Here is a 22,893-nt window from a genome sequence, read left to right on the forward strand (position 1 = left end):
ACATATATGAGCTAATAGAACTAGTTGTTAGTCTTAGTCTATCAAAAAGGCCCTAAATACAATATAACCATGGTCCTTCAAAATTTTCTAGGTTCTTGCTTAGGTTCGTGAACCGATTCACTCTAAGTGAAAACAGGTCATTTAGGGGATGTGTTGTTGACCTAAGAAATAAGGTATGTTTGGTTTGTTGCCCTAATTTGACTTGCCTCATCTGCACTTGGCCAAAATATAATTCATTTTCTCCCCTCCACTCATCCAAATCAGGGAACCGTTTTGGCTGCAGAGCTTTGGCCAGCTGTCCAAGTTTGGCTTGTCTTCTTAGAAGCACAGTCCAAACATGCCCTAAGAAACAATTTAAGAACTCGGTCCTCACTTTGAGAATTTATATCATGCTATGTGTGAATTGGAGAGAAGTTAAAGACCTTCGGTTTTTCTCAAATAAGCATTGTTAGCCAGTTAAATGATATAGATGACTCGTTGTTCATTAGAAAGTACACATCACATGATCAAACTTTGAGTTATGGTCACACGGAATTTCCATAAAAGGTTTAATTGTATTCCATCCATTTCAAAATTACAAGATGTTTTGATATTTTCAGATACATTGTCTTTACTATATATGTAGACATGTTGTACATCTAAGGGCATAACAAAAACTATGTATCTAAAAAATTCAAAACGTCTTATAATTCGGAAGGGAGGGAGTATCTTTTAGTTTAAAAATACCATCACACACATGTAAAGTGAACTAAAACACAAAGTTCACACTTGTTTTTATTGGAATGTGAGAATTTTGTAATGTTGTTGCCCCATCTAGTGTTCATGACTACAATAGCTTACCGTTAGTGATGTAAAACTGAAAAGTAAGCATGAATTAAAGTGTTTCCCCCATGGCCATGGTACTAAGAGCATATTTCACTGAACGATCACGCCATTGTCTTGTTTAGACAAACTAATATGTTATTAGGAAAATAGAAAGTAGAGCAATCGTTATGCTTCATGCTTAACTTGCTTATGTCCTTCGCCAATTCCTTGTATACTTGTAGGGGCTGTTTGGATGGGTGGTTTAGGGGCAAGCCAAGCTTCCGCAATATGTTTGAATGCATGCTTAAATGCTAAGCCAGGCCCAGGAAGCCAAAAAGGGGAAGTGGCCGGCAAGCTAGAAATGAGTTGGGGGTCGTTTCAATGAGCCACGCTTGGCTAGCCACACATTCGCGTCGCCTCATCGCCGGGCAAACTCACCTACGCCGCGCTCATCACCGCGTGCTCCGCCTCCCGCTCATCGCCGTGAGCTCCGTCAACCGCGTGAACCTCGTGCGTATGAGCCGGCCCCTGCACGAGGTCCGTCGGGTCCTTGAGCGCGAGATCCACCTCTCTCGTGCTCGTCTCCGGCCACCGCGCTAGATCCGCCAGGCCTTTGCTCGCTCGTCTTGGGGCACCATGCGAACACCGCCAGCCCCCCTCCCCCGTGCGACCAGAGCCGCCCCCGCGCAAGCTTCACCTCCACCGGTAGGCTGCGCCACCATGAGCTGCCACTGCTAGTAGGTGATGCATCTCATTTGTTCGACGAAATGTTTCAAAAGGGATAAATTTAACGGATCAAAGAGGGTGATTCTATTCAAGTAAAACCAAACACCTAAACACACAGTTTCTTATCCAAGCTTGGGTCACTCCAACCAAACAAGGGTCTATTGGCTTGGGCCAAGCAGGCTAGGAATCGAAGAAGAACCAAACAACTTTGTGACTATCAAGCATTGGACTTAACAAATCTTATTATTCGAAGTAAACAATTGAACAAAATGACAGTGGACATTGATTTAGAGTAGAGGTCGAACTTCATTCAATAAAAGCTACTCTCTCTCTTCCAAATTGTATGGCATTTAATTTTTTGGATACATAGTTTTTGCTATCTATTTAGATATTAGACATGTGGTAAAAACAATATATCTGAAAAAATCCAAATATTTTACAATTTAAAATAGAGGAAGTACACCAAAAGGTTCTTATAGGTGCTAAATTTTAGGGGAGGAAGAGAGAAGGCAATCTGTTGAAGTGTAATCTTTTATTGGCTCTCAAAACACACACACACACACACACACACACACACACACACACACACATATGGAGAGAGAGAGACACACACACACACACACACACGGTTAGTGAATCAAACCACCTATTTGCCTTTCTTCATCTGCTCCTGGAATCTTCTAAAAATAGAATGGGTCAATGTGAGTTCAGTGGTATTCACTATTACCTTAATTCTCTTCTCGCTACAACCAATTTAGAACATTTGGATGTTGATTTCAGTCCAGAGGAAATTTACAGTGCTATCAGATGTCTCCCAAACAGCCATGCCCCTGCCCAGATGAGTTTAATGGCTTGTTCATTAAGAAGTGTTGGAATATTGTCAAAGATGACTTTCTCAGTTTATTTAGGGATTTCTGCCATACCAATTTAGACTTGAGAAGCATCAATTCTTCTCATATTGCCCTGATCCCCAAGAAATCTAATCCAACAGTGGATGACTTTAGACCCATCTCTATGTTGAATTACTCACTGAAGTGCATCACTAAAATCCTTTCCATCAGGCTTCAATCAGTCATTCTCAAGCTAATTCACACCAATCAATATTGTTTTATAAAGGGGAGAACAATTCAGGACTGTCTTGCTTGGGCATTTCAATTTCTTCATCTCTGCCATCACTCTAAGAAGGAGATAGTCATTTTGAAACTAGACTTTGAGAAAGCTTTTGAAAAGGTGGAACATCAAGCAATCCTACAAATTCTCAAGTTCAAAGGTTTCTCAAACAAATGGGTGGGTTGGATAGTATCCTAAGCTCTAGCACCTCATCTATCATTCTTAATGGTATTCCTGGGAAACCATTTAACTGTCTTAGAGGGGTAAGGCAAGGGGATCCTCTGTCGCCCCTTCTCTTTGTTCTGGTAGCTGACCTGTTGCAAACCATTGTGAAAAATGGCAAGGTGGAGTCTTGAAACATCCTCTCACTGAAAATTTTGGAGGGGACTATCCTATTGTCCAATACGCAGATGATACACTTCTCATCCTACCTGCTGAAGCAAGAACCTTGTTTAATTTGAAAGGCCTGCTAAGGAGCTTCTCTGACTCAACAGGGCTGCATGTTAACTTCAGTAAGTCATTACTGGTACCAATTAACATGACAGCTGAAAGAGCCTTACACCTTGCAAATACTTTTGGATGCAAAATGGAGAAATGCCTTTCGCATATTTGGGGTTACCACTGGGCACCACCAAACAATCAATTCAAGACTCCACACCTCTCCTATCAAGAATAGAAGGGAGACTTTCAGGGATCAACAAGTTCTTATCTTACCATGGAAGGTTGATTTTTGTCAACTCAGTGTTCTCTGCCCTCCCCACATTTTATATGTGCACTTTGCAGATACCCCCACAAGTAATCAAACAGATTGATATATATCGAAAGCACTGCCTCTGGAGTGCAGGTGACATACACAGAAAAGGTACATGCCTAGCAGATTGGGAAAGTTCATGCAGACCTAAGGAATAGGGTGGTCTAGGTATCATTGACCTAAAAACTCAGAGTTCTACCCTGTTGCTGAAGCACCTGGACAAGTTTTATAACAATGTTGACTTACCATGGGTGAATCTAACATGGTCTAAATTATATGAAAATACACATACTCCACCACATGCTAGGAGTCTTGTTGGCTCTTTTTGGTGGAAGGATGTCCTTAAGCTGTTTGATAAATTTAAATCATTTACTGTCTGCATTCCAAACAAAGGCAATTCTGTGCAATTATGGGCTAATAATTGGAGTGGATCTATTCTGAAGAATTCTATGCCTCAATTGTTATCTTTTACCAGAAAACCAAAATGCTCCATCACCTTTTTGCTAGAGCACCAGCAGCTTAAAAGAATCTTTAGCTTACCTTTATCTAAACAGGTAGCACAACAATTAACAGATTTGCAGGAACTACTCGAGGCTGCTGACTTATATGAAAACATCAATGACAGATGGACATATACTTGGGGGACCAGTGGTTTCAACACAAGGAGAGTTTATAACCATTTACATGGTGTTTGGGAGGCCTCACCACTATTCTCATGGCTTTGGTCTTCAAGTAATCTTGGCAAACATAAGTTTTTCTTCTGGTTGCTTCTTAGGGATAGACTAAATACAAGGAATTTGCTTAGAAGGAAAAACAAGGTAATAGATGATTACAGTTGTGTCCTATGTAACATTGGGCTAGAAGAGAGTGTCTTTCATCTGTTTTTCGAATGCCCTTTTAGCCAGAGCTATTGGCACTATCTCAATATTCATTGGAATTTAAATCTTCAGCCGTTGTACACGATCATTGAGGCTAGAACAAACTTCGGGAGCATCATTTTCAGAGAGATAGTAGTAACAGCATGCTAGATCATTTGGAAAATGAGGAACAACATCATTTTTGACAATGCCTCCTGCAACCTCTCGGTTTGGAAGAGCAACTTCAAAGAGGAGCTTGGACTGGCGTGTATCAAAACCAAGCCCAGTAGGAGCCTTATTTTGAAAATAGTGACGAGAGTCTTTTATGATGCATTTCTTTTTTTTCTTTTGGGCCTAGTAGCCCTTGTAAAATGTAAATATCTATAAATTTTTGTACCCTTTTTAATGAAAATGACAAAAAATCAGGTAGGGAACTTCCCAGCTGACTTGTTAAAAAAAAGGTCTCATGGTATGTTTAGACAACCTTTACACTATTAGAATGTGGATTGTGAATGTGATTTTATAAGTCTAGACTGTGGATTATAATGATCTAGTTGTTTAGATCCCTAGATTATACGTGACAGATAATGGTCCATTCATCTATAATCCAACCCATAATCTGGGTTGGTTGAATCACCTAAAGTCTAGAGATCATTTTATCTTAAATACGGTGTAACAGTGATTCAAACAGCTCCATACAACTAGTTGCCTTAATTTTCTAAAAAAAGTTAACACCATTGTTGTACTTTTTTTAGCAACACCATTGTAGTACTAAGTATTTAGAAATTACCCATTGACATATCATGCGGGGCTTGTAATAATGCTAATCCAACAGATAGATAGCATTTTTGTGAACCTAACAAATTTTGTTTCACTATTTTTGGAAACCTACAACATTTACTATATTTTTTAAAGATCAGCTCAAAACTAAATTGAATAAACCTTTACTAATTCTCTAGAAAAAGAAAAACCAAATCTAACCCGCGCGGCCCGCTACGCGTGACGCGGCCCATGCACGCGCAGCGCACGCACACACGACCCACCGGCGTGGCCCACATGGATGCGGCCCAACCGCACGACGACGGCCCGCGATGGGGAGGCCCACACGCGTCGGTCACAAATGCGAAAACATCCTCGAACTACCGGTGATTCACCCTGAGGTCTGAAGTACTATTCCCACAGTCAGCATTTACGCAAATAAGCCCTCGGAGAAATCGTCTTTACCCCGGCCACATCCTCGGGCACCCGCGTGCGCAGCGGCGCGGCAGCGCTGGCACAGGGCGGTCACGCTGGCCAACCTAGCCCCTCTCCGCCCTCGATAGCGAGCCGATGCTCACTTAGATGCGAACGCGAGGCGATGGGCGGTGAAGCGGTGAACAAAGACGCGGTCCTGAGCTCCCTCCATGGCAGCAGGCCTCCTGCAGCGGCGGCGACCAAGTTTCAGTGAGCTCATGCACAACCAAGACTAAAGGGCTAGGGGATGGGCATGAGCAACTCACCCAGAACCTACTAGACATCAACAGTGCTGGGCAGGCAATAGCAGTGTAATTAGGGGTGCGCACAGGGTGGAGGACTACAAGGTGAGGCTGGGGGCGCAACCAATTGGACTTGGAAGAACCAGGCGGGTAATGCCCACGGCAACGGTGTCTACGAATTTAATGGTGCGATGGCGGGCGTCAGCTCCAAATTAGAGCTTGCCAAGGTACGATATGACGCGGTGCGGGGTCGGTTGGTCAGCAGACTTGAAGACGAAGTCAGTCGCGTGCTGAATTGAAAGGACAGGACCTCACCTTGCCAGATTGAAGGCGCGGCCTAGCTGGACCAGTAGTAGAGGAGGGAGGGGAAAATGAAGGAATAGGGCCGGCTGCTGGCCCAAGCCTTGGCAGGACGTGACGATTGCACTCAGGCTATCATTACGAGCCAGCGTAGCCAGGAGAGGGGGCACACCCGCATGTAGGCGGTGTCAACGTAGTGGTACGGTCGTGGCGCCATTAATGGTGAACGACAAGCTATGCCACAGCAAGACCACGTGCGCTAAATCGAAACAGCAGCAACGCAGAGGCACAGGCGAACGCGATGGCTGCGTGCAGTGGTGCGACATTGACAACGCGGGACAGCACGGTGACGGGACAACGACATAGCAACGACAGCGGTAGAGCAGAGCGGCCAGGCCCACCGGCCCTAGTGTCCCACCGAACGCGGCGACGCGCGTGAGTGCGTGCGTGCTTGCATGCATGAGTCACTTGCTTGGCCACGACAGCGGCGTTGTGGGGCTTGCGCAGCGGTGTGCACGCGCGTCGAGCAAGCCAGCGTTGCAACGCCAAGCCGAGGCATGGTGACCGTCCCCCGACGCTGACACCGGCCAGAAACGTGCCATGCACGATTTTTAAAGTCTGCTCATGGATATCTAGTGTCCACAATGACCCAAATAGAGTCATAGCCCTTGGATGTGCGGGGTAAACCCACAATGAAATTCATGGAAATATCTTCCTATTTCCAAATAGAAATGGACAAGGGCTGCAAATATCCTAGGATACACATGTGGTCTACCTTAACTCTCCCACAAGTGTCACACTCCATGACGTACTTGGTGATGTCCTGCTTCATATTGGACCACCAATACAAGTGGCGCAAATCATGGTACATCTTGTTACTGCTAGGATGAATAGACAATTTGGAATGGTGAGCTTCATTCAAAATCTTCCTTCTCAGCTCCTCATTTGATGGAACCACCAATCTGTCCTTGTACCTCACTACACCTTGCTCATCAATACTAAACTGAGGACAACACCCTTCGGTAATTAATTTCTTGATGTGAGGAATTTCTAAAATGTCTTGCCTTTGCTCCATAATAATCTACTTAAGTAATTCTGAGACTAAGGCAATGTGAGCCAGCACCTCTACATGGTTGAGAGACAAAAGTGTTTCTTTAACCTGATATGACTTCCGGCTCAAAGCATCAGCTACCACATTGGCCTTTCATGGGTGGTAATGTACCTCTAAGTTATAATCCTTGATCAATTCCAACCATCTCCTTTGCCTCATATTTAACTCAGACTGAGTAAAAATATATTTGAGGCTCTTATAATCTATAAAAATATGTATTTTGTTGCCCAACAAATAATGCCTCTAAAATTTTAGATCGTGCACCACAGCAGCCAACTCTAAATTATGGGTGGAATAATTCACCTCATACTTTTTTAGCTGACGTGAAGCATAAGCTATCACACACCCATCCTACATAAGCACACATCCCAACCCCATCTTTGAGGCATCACAATATACATCAAATGGTTTGTCAATATCTAGTTGGGCCAAGACAGGAGCAGTGGTAAGAAAGTTCTTCAAAGCTTAGAAGGCTTCTTCACAGGCTGGACTCTAAACAAACTTGGCTTCTTTTTGGAGCAGCTTGGTCATCAGCTGAGCTATCTTGGAGAAGTCAGGAATGAAACGCCGATAGTATCCAGCAAGACCAAGGAACTGATGAATTTAGTGTACTGACTTAGGAGACTTCCAATTTAGCATATCTTGCACCTTGCTAGGGTCTATAGATATACCTTCCGATGTCAGAACATGTCCCAAAAACTACACTCAATCTAACCAAAATTCACACTTGCTGAGTTTGGCATACAACTTGTGTTCCCTTAATCGAGTCAGTACTATCCAAAGGTGTTGGACATGCTCTTCCTTGTTCTTGGAATATATCAAGATATCATCAATGAATACCACCACAAATTTATCCAACTTTGGCAAAAAGACTGAGTTCATGAGATACATGAAGAATGCAGGAGCGTTGGTGAGACCAAAAGACATGACTAGGTATTCATACAGCCCATACCTAGTAGAAAAGGCTGTCTTTGGTATATCTTATGGTCTAATCTTAATCTGATGATAGCCTGAACGGAGATCAATCTTAGAGAACACCAGCTAGTTGATCGAACAAAGTATCAATACAAGGTAAAGGATACTTGTTCTTAATGGTTACTATATTAAGAGGGTGGTAATCCACACACATCTGAAGAGTGCCATCCTTCTTCACAAAAATGGTTGGACAACCCCATGGTGAAGAGCTAGGACGAATGAATCCCTTTTCCAACAATTCTTCTAATTGTTTCTTCATTTCAAGCCAATTCCTTTGGGGCCATGCGATACGGGCATTGAGAGATAGGAGTAGTACTAGGCTCTAACTCAATGGTAACTCCACATCTCTCTTCGGTGGCAACCCAGGTAGATCTTCTAGAAAAACATCCCAGAACTCACATACCACAGGAATAGAGGCAAGATTAGGAGAAGCTTCAGCATGAGCAGCAACAGGTAAGACTAGATCTGAGGGCATAAGAAGAGACATCCTATCCTTAGAAGAAGGAAGCCATAACTCAACAACTCTCTGCTTTAGATCCAAAACTACCCCATATACACGCAACTAGTTCATTCCTAGAATTGCATCAATGCCTTGCCTAGGTAGTACCATGACCTGGAGATGGTAAGTGTGAGTGGCTAATACTAAGCCCACTATGTCCATCCGAGTATTAACGCACAACTGCACACTTGGAGTACTGATTCTATATGCAAAAGATATAGCCATAAGAGGTATATTGTGTCGGTGCACAAATCCCATGCTTATGAATGAATATGATGCACCAGAATCAAACAACACATAAGCTAGATGGGAATTAATGGTGAACATACCAGCCATCATCGGTTCATTTTTCAATATTTCCTCAGCCTCTGTGAAATTAACCTGTCCCAATCGGCTCACTAGCACTTTCTTCTTAATAACTGTCCGCTTGATTAGCCTAGAGTTAGCTGAAGGCTGAGCAGACTAGGCTGGCTGGTTTTGCGGACACTCTCGGGCATAGTGGCCTTCCTTGCCACACTTGAAACAAGCATTGTTTCCTTATCCTAGATGAGGTGGGACCTGCTATCCCTAGGGCTGCTGAGGTTGCACTTGTTGAGTCAGTGTATAGTACTGAGTGGAAGGAGCCTGAAAGGTCTGTTGAGGTTGTCGAAACGAATGCCCACCCAAAGACTGATAGGGCATCCGCCTAACAACTTATACTTTCTGAGCATGGGGGTGACTAGAAGACCCAATAGCCACCCGCTTGCGCTTCCATTCTGCCTAAGAGTCATGCTGTAAGCCCTCCATGGTAATAGCAGCATTCATCATCGCTCTAAAGGTCTGATAGTTCCCAGTATATAACTCCTTTTGTAGGCTGCAAGAGAGGCCATGAGTCCCAACATACTGTGACAAGTGGTTGAACTTGTTGACGTAGTCCATCATGGACATACTCCCTTGCCAAAGGTTCAGAAACTCTGTTAACTTCCTATTTAAAACACCAGCAGGAATATAATACTCTCTAAAGGCCATAGTAAACTCTTGCCAGGTTACCTGGTGATCCACTTGCTGCATGGCATTGAATATATCCCACATGCACTCATAGATCCCAACACTGTTGCACTACAAAGCGCACCTTCTGCTCATCAGTTACGGTGAGCAGCAGAAACTTTTGCTCTAGAATATGAAGCCAATGCTCCGCATCTAGGGGCTCAGCCATCAACGTGAATGTGGGTGGGTGCATCTTTAAGAAATCCTGATAAGAGAAGGGTCCCTTAGGACCATGGGAACCACCCCCGTTCCCACCATTGCCCCCGTGGCCTCCACAAGTGAAGCCACCGATAGCCTGTGCCAGCAGCTCCATGGCATGGGTTGACTCATGATGAGCAGCCAACATCTCTGTCATCATCTCCGCATGAGTCATCAGAGGTGGCGGTGGTGGAGGAGGAGGAGCTAGAAGTGGATCCTCATGGCTCTCTCTGTTGTTGTGCTCATTGCCCCAGCCACTTTCACCTTGGCCTTCGCCAAGACCATGGCCCGCTTCAGCACTAGTGCTCCCATGATTGGATCTCAAGTTCATCTGAAAACAGATAGGAACAAGGGATTAGAGAAATGATAAGACATTGATTAAAGCATTCATTTAGTTCCTCCTATTAATTTACTAATCCAATTATACATATAGGGGGAGTTTAGTTTAAGCAAAATTCTCTTTTATGATGATGCATGCATCGCCCTGTACGTTCACTCAAGCCAGAATATAGCGGCATTCACAAATTTTTGGCACATTGCACACTCACTTTCCACTTTGCTACGATTCTTACGCAATGTAAGTTAGTGTACCTACAGAAAACTGATTAGATAAAACTAGTGCCACTATCCTAGATAGACCATATTGTTAGGGCTTATATTTATTTACATAATTATCAGCATCCTATTTTTCGCAAATCTTTTGTTGGTCAAATTTTAGGTTTTGGAAAGAGTGGTGAAACTCAGTAGACTCATTATTGGCTCTGATACCAACTATGGTAGAACCGCCCAAAATAATATACTTATGGAGATGCTCGTCTACCACTAGACACTAAGCACCCTGTGAGCAAGTTATATCGGACAGGTTCCGTCGAGCACACCCCAAGGGAGAGCCTGAATAATCCACATTTTTCCCAGTAGGACCCAATAATGAGAACGAGTTTACATTAATTAGTCCATTTAATACATCCAGAGTTCTTAGAAATATATTATTATAGTACCAAATTCAGAGTGCGGAAATTTAACAGCGGAATGAAAAGAAACATTTATCGATAATATACAAGGATCTGTCTGTGCCCACCAGAAGAATCCTTCATAGAACGGCTACTCCTCAGGTAGTATCCTGCAATAGGGGTAAATAAACCCTGAGTACACAATGTACTCGTAAGACTTATCCGACTAGTGGGAATAATTTCCTGACTCAAGGAATATGATAAGCTTTATGGTTTGTTGTGTTCCCTTTTTTCGGAAAGTAATACTAATAGTGAATCCTTATTTATGTTATTATTAGCAGTCATGATTAATTCATTATATAGCCATTCTATGTAAGCACATATTCTACTTTCAAGCAAGAGTTTAACAAACAGTTCCAATTCATCACCTTTCATCTTTAAGTTATTACTATGGTGCTAAACTATAGACAAGCCGTACCGGATTGCCCGGTGATTCATAAAACAATGTGCCTAGCTGGGTACCCCAAAACACACGCCCCGCTTGTACCTCGGGCACAAGCAGGACCAACCCATCACTCTCCTATCACTGGGGTCTAGGTCTCCATCCAAACTTGGACTCCAAGCCCCCCACTCCTGAGTCCTAGACTCAGTGCGGTGCTTGGACCTCCACCATCCCCGCCTCCTAATCAATCGGTCCTAGAAAGAGCTAGAACCCATGACAAGAGAGCAACAAGCCTTCCCTACGCCCATACCCAAGTATGTGCTCGGGATAATAAGTCTGTGACTTGCCTAGAACCCAATGCAACGGCCGGTCCTTAACCGACATAGATAGGGAAAGAGTGTAACCAAGCTATGCCCCTGTTGGCCGTAGGACACAACCTCTTACACCCACCAATACCCATACCATATCCCTGCGCGGTCTCCATTTTTCCTTTCCACCATTTATCATGAGTGATCATAATAATCACCTATTGTGAGTAACTGGTAGGTTACTCACGCTACCAAAATCCTGAGCATAGCAGCTACTCGACCTATACTAGTAGGATTCATAGTGTTTACACCAAAATTTGGTAAGCTTATCCTAGAAAGAAAGAGATCGGCCGATGATGTCAAAAGTGAGAAAGTTTCATAATTAAGGGATATTTATAAGCCGGCCAAGAAATATTATTTAATTAATTTGAGAGAGACATGACGTCCTGGTGCATATTAGGATGAAAGAAACAAGGACACGTATCAAATAAGGAAGCTTCATTAGCAAGGATTCTACATAAGGGAAATTAGAGTCCATGTATCTTGGTATTTCTTTTTATCTAGTCATGTTCGCTTTAGGACTCTTATCAGCCCAGGGTATAAATATAAACCCCCGGCTATTGTATCAAAAAACAATCAATCCAATATACAAGTCATTTACTTTTTCGGCTCCGGCCACCCCTTAGGAGTAGGAGTAGAGTAGATCTCAGGCAAGTTCTTCAGCAAGTACGGCTGCATCGATTCGGATCGACCTCCACTGCTTGTTGTAAGTATCGTCATGGCTTATACCTCTATTCGTACGGCTGCATTGATCTGGTTGACCTCCACTGTGACTCTGATATAAGTTAGTTATCGATTCTTGCCTAATTTAAGTACGGCTGGATTGATCCGGTCGACCCCCACTGCATGAACTAGATCAAGGTCAAGTTATCAGCTCTACCTTAGAATGGCAGTTTTTGGTAGATTCATTAAGTTACCGATATTACTTATTACTTTCATTATTTATCTAAATTACAGCAATATCACTCTGCCCGATTGAGATTGATCTAGATCTACCTTATATATTGTTTAGCCCATCGTTTGTTAATCTAAAGCTGATCTAATCTGTGCATTAAATGATGAGTTACAGTTTTATCTCCTATTTTACATCAATCTTGATCGTGCATAGCGTGCGGTTAGAGCATGTTGCGTCTTAAGTAGATTTATTGGCTAGCAAAAACCATTCCATGGCCCGTTATCATGGCCTATGTGATTCTGCCTCACACCCCACTGTTAGCACCGTGGAGTGGGGATTATTATTCGGTAGATCTATTCCTGATAAGGCATGACTTTAACTGTGCGCTATGCCTGAATCGGCTGTTTTAGCCGATATCGAGTGCTTTCACGAACAGTTCGCATCATGAGAGCGTTGAAGTAGAGATAGGTTGAAAGATATATTAGCCCCATGATCTTATTATTGTATTATAACCTGCATGATTCTACCTCAATGCCCCACTGATATTAGTAGTTTGTTAGGGTCATTGAGTCTATTGTTATTTCTACGGCCTACATGATTCTGCCTCATGCCCCACTGGTCATAGCGATAGATGAGATATAACATGTTCATTAGATTTATCTTTATTAAATAGTTAAATAGTGTTGAATTATTTATTTATATAAAAGGGGTTCGGTTGCTTGTAATCATTGGCTCAGCATAAACCAATCATTGTTGACATCTTATTGCCATTGATTAATATTAGCTCAAATAACGACATTTATCTTGAATGATAACCAATTCTTATTATACAACCCAATAAGCTTTAACCGATTTATTCTCATGAATATGCTGGAATCAACTATTTAGTCGATCTCCTTTCATATCGGCTCTTAGAGCCACACATTCGGGACTGTCTGATAACATCGGCAAGTTCCTACCCTTAATTACTGATAAGCTTTCACTCCTTGTCAATTATAGGGCTCAAATTGACTAGGCACGTCCTTGGGAGGAGTGCGCAGGATCGACCATCTCTACGCTGAAGCTAGGTGGATCTACAGCTCCATGTCGACACGGGACTGCCAAGACTTGCTGCGTGTGTCCTCGGCACGGGACGAAAATTCTATGTCGACACACATTTCTAGCATACCTAGTGGGACCCCACAATCATCATGGCAGTTCACAACAACAATGACATCCTTATGCTGCATTATGAAGATCTACCTAATGGGGATAAGGGTATCATTAGCAAAGCTACAGAAGAGTTTTAGAACAAATGTTTGTTGTCCTACATCAAAACATGTGACAACACAATTGTTTAGAAATTTCCACTACCAAGAGTTCTACTACACGGGTGAAAGGTCCTTGTGTGGTTTTGGTAATTGAGTGACAACCTAGGTGGACTAATTGTGTTTATGTGAGATACACAGGTGATTAGTCCACAGGAACATGTGTCTGAGCAACATATGCCATGAAGATGAAAATGGCTTAAAGATGTTGCAAAGCTCACACATGTGATGATGAAGGAGCTCATTGCAAATGAGACATGACATTGAGTTATGTGATCAAGGTGGAGAAGATCAAGACATGACTTGGCTTGATGGACCGGTTGTAAGCGTGAAGGGCAAGTTGGAGGCTTTGGAGCGATGGACCGCATGGCGGTGAAGCTTAAGCAAGACTTGGCGCTGATGGACGAAGGCAATAGTGAAAAGCAAGTGGAGTCAAGATCGATGAACCAATATGATCACGTGATGATATGAAGTGGATCATATCATTATTGATCATGTTGGTGCATGTGTTGCATCAACAATGAAGGAGATGGAATGGAATGCGCAAGGCAAAGGTATAACCTAGGGCATTTCATTTCACCGGTCATAAGTGTGTAGAGAAGTTGATGACCGGGTTTAGGATAGATGGCCATACTATCAAGAGGGGCAAACTTGTTTGCATATCGGTCATCTAGTGCCACTCGAGTGATCTAACTTTGCATCATCGCTAGGATCGAGTGGCGTGGCAAGTTGAGTAACTAATCCTTTGGAAAATACTTGTGAAAAGCTAACACACATACACATGGTGGTGTACACTTGGTGGTGTTAGCACATTTATAAAGGAGATGAAGTTGGAGTTGATGTGGATCAACTCGGCAATGGAACGGAGGTGAGAAGGGTTCAAACTCCATCGGTGCTCTATACCGAAAAGACAGGGTCTCACAGAGTGGACCGGACGCTGGTCACATGGTGACCGGACGCTGGGGTCCTACGTCCGGTCAGTGGTAGCAGTGAGCGTGCAGGCGTCGGTCTTCGACCAGACGCTGGCGCTGGAAGTGACCGGACATTGGCAGGGTGCATCCAGTCAAGCTGACGTACGATGATGTAGGTGACACAAAAAAGTTGGAGAAGGACTGGACGCTGATGCTGCGTCTGATCGTGACCGACCGGACGCGTCTAGTCGCGACTGGTACCTTACTAGAAATGACCGGACGCTAGGGTTGCTGTGTCCGGTCAGTTTGAGCAGCTATGTCCGGTCATCACTTGACCATTGAGATCAAGTGACTGAGGTTGAATGGAAGGCAACACGTGGTGAGCATCTGTTGACCTGGACACTGAGGTCCAGCAGTCCGGTCGATCTGACCGGCGCGTCCGGTCAACCCGAAAAAACGCCCAGTGAAGGGGTAACGACTATTTTAGCCTGTGGGGCTATAAATAGAAGGGTGTCTTGGCCATGGACTAGAGTCAAGCACCTTAGGGGACTTTGTGTCCTATGCTTGTGAGTGCTTGGGAGCCCTCCATCTCACATATGCTTGATAGTGATCATCCGATTGTGTGAGAGAGCGATTCTAGTGCGATTGCATCATAAGGTTGCATCGAGTGGCACTAGGTGATCGAGTTGCAAGCCGGTGGTGCTTGTTACTCTTGGAGGTTGCCACCTCCTAGATGGCTTGGTGGTGGTCTCCATTGAAGCCCACAAGAAGCTTGTGCGGTGCTTCTGGAGAATAGCTTTGTGAGGGGCATTGTGCTTGCCCCACGGGAGCCACGAAGAGCAACTCTAGTTGAGCGTGTCATTGAGCTACCCTCACTTTCGAGGTAGGTTCTTGTGGTGCCCGACGTGCGGGCTTGGCAAGTGATGCCTATTAGCCACCGAACCACCAAGTGAGCGGTCGACACAACGGGGACTAGTGTGTTGGCAAACACGTGAACCTCGGGAGAAAAATCACCGTGTCAACCTTGTTCTTCCTGTTGGTTTGCAATCCCCTTTCACAAGCTTGTATTTATATTTCATATACATTGTACTTGTGTAGTTGCTCTTGTAATTAGTTAGCTTGTGTAGCTTACTAGTTACCTTCTTGCTTGTGTAGCATAGAAGTAGCTCCCTTGCGTGGCTAATTTGGTTTGTATAACCTTGTTAGTCACATTACTTAGTTTGTGTAGCTAAATAATTGCGCTCTCTAATTTGGCATTGGTTGCCTTGTTATTGAGCATTGCTAGTGAGCTTAGGTGGCTTTGTGCTTTTGCTTACTAGCTTGTGTAGGAGCACCCTTGTTGCTTGAAGTACTAGTGGCATAGGTTTGTGTGACCTTGCTTCTAGAATGGTTAGGTGAGCTCTAGCTAGCCCGACACCTTTGTTGCTTAATTAGTATCTTTGGAAGGTGCTAGAGAACATAAATAAAGGGGTGTAGTCTTGGCTAGACCGATAGTTTTAATTTTACACTTGTTTCGGTTAGCCAACGTGATTAATTTTAGAAATGACTATTCACCCCCCTCTAGTCCGCCATCTTGACCCTACAATGGTGAAAGCTCTAGTTTGGTTTTGGTGAATTGATAAAACCCTAAGTGCTAACCTAGTTTATTAAGTGATCATGAGATAGGTAGCACACTTCAAGTGGAGAAGCTAATGAAGATCATAACATGACAATGGTGATGGCATGGCGATGATCAAGGGCTTAAACTTGAAAAGAAGAAAGAGAAAAACAAAAAGCTCAAGGCAAAGGTATAATTTGTAGGAGCTATTTTGTTTTGGTGATCAAGACACTTAGCGAGTGTGATCACATTTAGGATTGATAGCCATACTATTAAGACGAGTGAAACTCGTATCAGAATGCGGTTATCAAAGTGCCACTAGATGCTCTAACTTATTGCATATGCATTTAGGATCTAGTGGAGTGCTAACACCCTTGAAAATGTTTGTGAAAATATGCTAATACATGTGCACAAGGTGATACACTTGGTAGTTAGCACATTTGAGCAAGGGTGAAGGAGACAGAGGAGATGTCAGCATCGATCAAGTGATCGGACGCTGGATCTGAATGCTCCAGACGCTGACTGCCTGTGTCCGGTCACGCTGACTTGGTGGTACAGTAGCTAGGGTACTCCACCGGACGCTGGGCTGTGTTCGGTCGAGGTGGACCGGACGTGTCTGGTCGAGGAAAAATGGATTTGGACCCTTACTGTACTCGATCGGACGCTGAGGCTCTAGGGTCCGATCAGTTTTGCCTGAGCATCCGGTCATCACTTAGCCGTTGTGATCTGACGATTTAGTTCTAACTCAGAGTGACACGTGGCATAAATCAGTGGACTAGATGCTGAGTCTAGGGTCCGGTCAGTATGATCGGAGCATCTGGTCAGAGAGCAGTGTGCCCAGTGAAGGGATACAACGGCTCTATTTCATGGGGGCTTCTATTTAAGCCCCATGGCCAGCTATGGCTCACATCTTTGGCCATTTTCATTGACATAGCAACCTTGCGAGCCTAGCCAAAGTCCTCCCACTCATCTCCATCATTGATTCATCATCATAGTGAGATTGGAAGTGAATCCAAGTGCATTGCTTGAGTGATTGCATCTAGAGGCACTTGGTGTTCGTGTTTCACTACGGATTTTGCTTGTTACTCTTGGTGGTTGCCACCACCTAGATGGCTTGGAGCAGCGAGGATCGTTGAGCGGAGAGTGGTGATTGTCTCTAGCTCTGATCTTGGTGATTGTGAGGGGTTCTTGACCTTTCCCCGGTGGAGTGCCAAAAGGTACTCTAGTGGATTGCTCGAGGCTTGTGTGATCCTCATCTTGTGTTGGTTTATGCGGCACCCTATTGAGGGTTTGGCGTGTGAAGCCAATTAGCACGTGTGAACCTCCAAGTGAGTGAATCGCCACAACGAGGAGTAGCTTGCCGACAAGCAAGTGAACCTCAGGTAAAAATTCATTGTGTTCATCCTTTGATTCTGAGGTGATTGGTCTTCATTGATATTGATTCTTGTGATTGATTGGTTCACTCCTCGACACAGGCTGGTATAACCTTCTTGACCACTCTCTTTACTTTACCGTAAACTAGTTGTCAAGCTCTTTAGTGTAGCTAGTTGTGGGAGCTTGCTTGCTTGGTTAGTGTGGCTCTTTAGTTAGCCTTTGAGAGCACACTAACATAGAGTAGTGTCATAGCTATTGAGTGAATAGATACTATCTAAACTAGAATTGTGGTAGGTGGCTTGCATTTTGAGTAGGCTAGTGCAACACTTGCTTCGCCTCATAATTGTCTAACTATTTTGTTAAGTGTTGTTGTAGAATTTTTATTTGGCTATTCACCCCCCCCTCTAGCCATTAGGACCTTTCAAGTGGTATTGGAGCCGAGGTCACCGTTATTTGAGGCTTAACAACCTTCGGTGTTAAAATGGCTCAAATCAACAACACTAAGAAGCCACCCCAATTTGATGGATCCAACTATCCCTATTGGAAGGCCAAGATGACAACTTATATCAAGTCAATCAATAGGAAGGTTTGGAAGGTGGTAGAAACAAAAATTGAGATTGAAGATCCGGAGAATCCCACCGCCACCAAAGAAAGTACTTCTCCAAAACAATGAACATTGCTCTAAGTGCTATTCATGATGCAATTGATGAAAGAACATTTGAGCAAGTCAAAAATATTGAGATGGCACATGAGGCATGGAAGAAGTTGGAAGAGTCATTTGAGGGCACTCAAGCCAGTGAAGGGTGCAAAGGCTTACATTCTCAAAGAAAAGTTTGCAAGCTTCAAGATGAAGGATGATGAGAGTGTGTCAGGAAATGTTCCATAGGCTTCAAGTGCTTATCAATGATCTCAAAGCACTTGGAGAAGAAGTGAAGGACAAGGACTTCTCCCATAAGTTCTTGAGATGCTTACCTTCAAGATTTGGTACATTGGTCACTATTCTAGTGAGAAGTGGTTTGGATACCATGACACCAAACCAAGTGTTGGGAGACATAATGACCAATGATACATATAGAGATGATGATGAGAAGGAGGAAAAGAAGGAGAAGAAAGATGAGAAGAAGGATGAGAAGAAGAAGAGCATGGCATTCAAAGCCACATCATCCAAGGGCAAAGCAAAGCAAGAAACATCAAGTGAAGAAGATGAATCTTGGGATGATGATGATGATGAGAAGATGGCTCTTTTTGTCAAGAGATTTGGCAAGTTCATGGTGAAGAAGGGCTATCGTGCTAGAAAAAAGAAGTCTTCATCCAAGAACAAAGAAGAGTCAAGAAGGTGCTTCAAGTGTGGAAGCAAAGATCATCTTATTGCTCAATGCCCATACAATAGTGACAATGATGATGACAACAAGAAGAACAAGAAGAAGGATAAGAAGGAAAATAAAGAGAAGAAGGACAAGATGGCATTCAAGAAGAAGAAGGGTGGTTCATATGTAGTCACTTGGGATAGTGATGCTTCCTCAAGTGATGATGATGATGATAGTGATGATCACAAGACCACCAAGAAGAAGGTTCTTGCAAGTATTGCCATCAATGAGAAGCCTTCTCTCTTCGAATCTTCATCATGCTTCATGGCTAAGGCCACTAAGGTACAATCTTGCGATGATGAAAGTGATGAAGAACATGTTGATGATAATGAACATGAAAATGAAAATGATAGTGATAGTGATGATGATGAACCTACTAAGGACTGAATTATTTGACATGCTAGAAGATGCTAGAGAACACTTTGATATCAAGAGAAGGGAATGCAAAAGCTTGCAGTAAGGAACTAAAAGCCCTTAAGCAAGCCTTTGATGAGCTCAATGCATCTCATGAGAGGCTAGAGGAAGCCAATGAGAAGCTTGGCAAAGCTCACAAAAAGCTTGAAAAGGCTCATTCCTCTTTGCTTGATGAGCAAAACAAAAAGAAGCATGTTGAAACTTGCAATATAGGTTTAACTTGTGATATAATTGATGAATCACTATCTATGCCTATCATTATTGCTCCTACTAACCCGTTCTTGTAGCACTTCCACTTCTACCTCATCTAGCAGTGATGGTCTCACTTGTGATGCCTCACTAGTGGTTGAGAATGAGAACCTCAAGAAGGAGGTCACTAAGCTCACTCACACCTTAGCAAAGGCTTATGGTGGTGAGGACCGCTTGCTTATGTGCTTGGGTAGCCAAAGACCTTCTCTCTACAAAGAGGGATTGGGATATACCCCTAAGAAAGGCAAAGCGGCCTTTGCTCCTCATAAGACTAGTTTTGTGAAGAACAATGGTCGGTTTTGCACTAGTTGCAAGCAAGTTGGTCATAAAGAGCAAGAATGCAAAAATAAGAGCAAAAATGCTAATGTATCCTTCATAAAGCTTGATTCATGCTATATGCTCACTAAGGGTACAAATGGTGTGAAGGCTAAGTTCATTGGTAAATCATGGATGGGCTCAAAGAAGAAAGCCATTTGGGTTCCAAAGAGCTTAGTAACTAACCTTGCAAGGACCCAAGCAAGTTTGGGTACCTAAAAAGAATTGATCTTCTTTTGTAGGTCAATTACAAAGCCTGGAGGAAGGCATTGGGTTCTTGATAGTGGGTGCACTCAACACATGACCGGTGATGCAAGAATGTTCAACTCAATCAACACCAATGGCAATGATGGTTATGATAGTATCACATTTGGTGATAATGGCAAAGGCAAGGTCAAAGGGCTTGATAAGATTGCAATATCCAATGACATGAGCATATCAAATGTGTTGCTAATAGAGAGCTTAAACTTCAATTTGCTATCTGTGGCACAATTGTATGATCTTAGGATTCAAATGCATATTTGGAGTAGATGATGTAGAGATCATAAGTGTAGATGGCTCTAACTTGATCTTCAAAGGCTTTAGATATGAGAATCTATACTTGGTTGATTTCAATGCTAGTGAAGCTAGATTATCCACATGCTTGTTCACTAAGTCTAGCATGGGTTGGTTATGGCATAGAAGGCTTGGTCATGTTGGAATGAAATAATTGAATAGATTGATTAAGCATGACTTAGTTAAAGGCTTGAAAGATGTTGTGTTTGAAAAGGATAAGCTTTGTAGCTCTTGTCAAGCCAGGCAAACAAGTTGGAAACACCCATCCTAAGAAAAGCATGATGAGCACTAGTAAAGCATTTGAGTTATTGCACATGGATTTGTTTGGGCCAACATAATACACTAGTATCGGTGGAAACAAATATGATTTTGTGATAGTGGATGACTACACTAGATACACATGGGTATTCTTTCTAGTGGACAAAAGTGATGTATTTGCAACATTCAAATCATTTGTCAAAGGCATTCACAATGAGTTTGAAACAACCATCAAGAGAGTTAGAAGTGACTAATGGTAGTGAGTTCAAGAATACTAGAATTGATGAGTTATGTGATGAATTTGGAATTAGACATCAATTCTCGGCCTAAATACACACCCCAATCAAATGGCCTTATTGAGAGGAAGAATAGAACACTCATTGATATGGCAAGGTCTATGCTTAGTGAGTACAATGTGAGTCAATCTTTTTGGGCCGAAGCTATCAACACGGCTTGCTATTGTAGCAACCGCCTCTATTGTCACCGATTGAAAGAGAAGACACCATATGAGCTCTTGAATGGTAGAAAGCCCAACATTGCATATTTTCGGGTCTTTGGTTGCAAATGCTATATCTTGAAGAAAGGCACTAGATTGGGCAAGTTTGACAAGAAATATGATGAAGGATTCCTACTTGGTTATTCCACTACAAGCAAAGCTTATAGAGTTTGGAATTTGGATAGTGGTACTCTTGAGGAAGTTCATGATGTTGAATTTGATGAAACCAAGGGTTCACAAGTAGAAGATGAGAACTTGGAAGATGTTAGAGGCATTCAACTTTCAAATGCCATGAAGAACATGGATATTGGTGAATTGAGGCCTAGGCAAGTGAATGATGATGAAGATGATCAAGTGCAAGTGCTCTCTAACTCAAGTGTGCAAGATGATACAAATCAAGTTAGTGCAAGTGAATCTCATGATAATGAACAAGATCAAGTGGCTAGTACATCATCTCAACCCAATGATCAAGCAAGTGCAAGCAATCAAGTTCTAATCCTCCAAACTAACCAATGTTGCAAGAGATCATCCTTCGGACACTATAATTGGAGATATTTCAAGAGGTGTACAAACAAGATCAAGATTGGCATCATTTTGTGAACACTTCTTATTTGTGTCATCCATTGAACCAAAGAAGATAGATGAAGCTTTGAAGGATGTTGATTGGGTCAATGCTATGCATGAAGATGCTTAATAACTTCACAAGAAATTAAGTATGGGAGTTGGTAGAAAGACCAAAGGGACACAATGTGATTGGAACCAAATGGGTCTTTAGAAACAAGCAAGATCAAGATGGGATAGTAGTAAGGAACAAAGCAAGATTGGTAGCACAAGGCTATACACAAGTTGAAGGTCTTGACTTTGGAGAAACATATGCCCTGATTGCTAGATTAGGAAGCAATTAGAATCTTGCTAGCCTATGCTTGTGCCCACAACATCAAGCTCTATCAAATGGATGTTAAGAGTGCATTTCTCAATGGCTACATCAATGAAGAAGTATATGTAGAGCAACCTCCTGGTTTTGAAGATGATAAGAGGCCCAACCATGTATACAAGTTGAAGAAGGCATTGTATGGCTTGAAGCAAGCACCTAGAGCATGGTATGAGAGATTGAGGGACTTCCTCCTCTCTAAAGGATTCACCATGGGCAAGGTTGACACCACTCTTTTCATCAAGAAGATTGGAAAAGATCTATTTGTATTGCAAATCTATGTTGATGACATCATATTTGGATCAACCAATCAAGAATTTTGTGATGAGTTTGGAAAGATGATGGCTAATGAGTTTGAAATGTCCTATGATTAGAGAATTGAGTTACTTCCTTGGATCTTCAAATCAAGCAATTAAAGAATGGTACATTTGTGTGTCAAGGCAAGTACATCAAGGACATGATCAAGAAGTTTGGCATGATTGATAGCAAAGTCATTAGCACACCAATGGGAACCAATGGCAACTTGGATAGTGATGCAAGTGGAAATATGGTGGATCAAAAGTTGTATCGGTCCTATGATTGGAAGCCTACTCTATGTGACCGCATCAAGGCCGGATGTCATGTTTAGTGTA

This window comes from Miscanthus floridulus, chromosome 7 (genome assembly GCF_019320115.1).
Source record: "Miscanthus floridulus cultivar M001 chromosome 7, ASM1932011v1, whole genome shotgun sequence".
NCBI lineage: Eukaryota > Viridiplantae > Streptophyta > Magnoliopsida > Poales > Poaceae > Miscanthus > Miscanthus floridulus.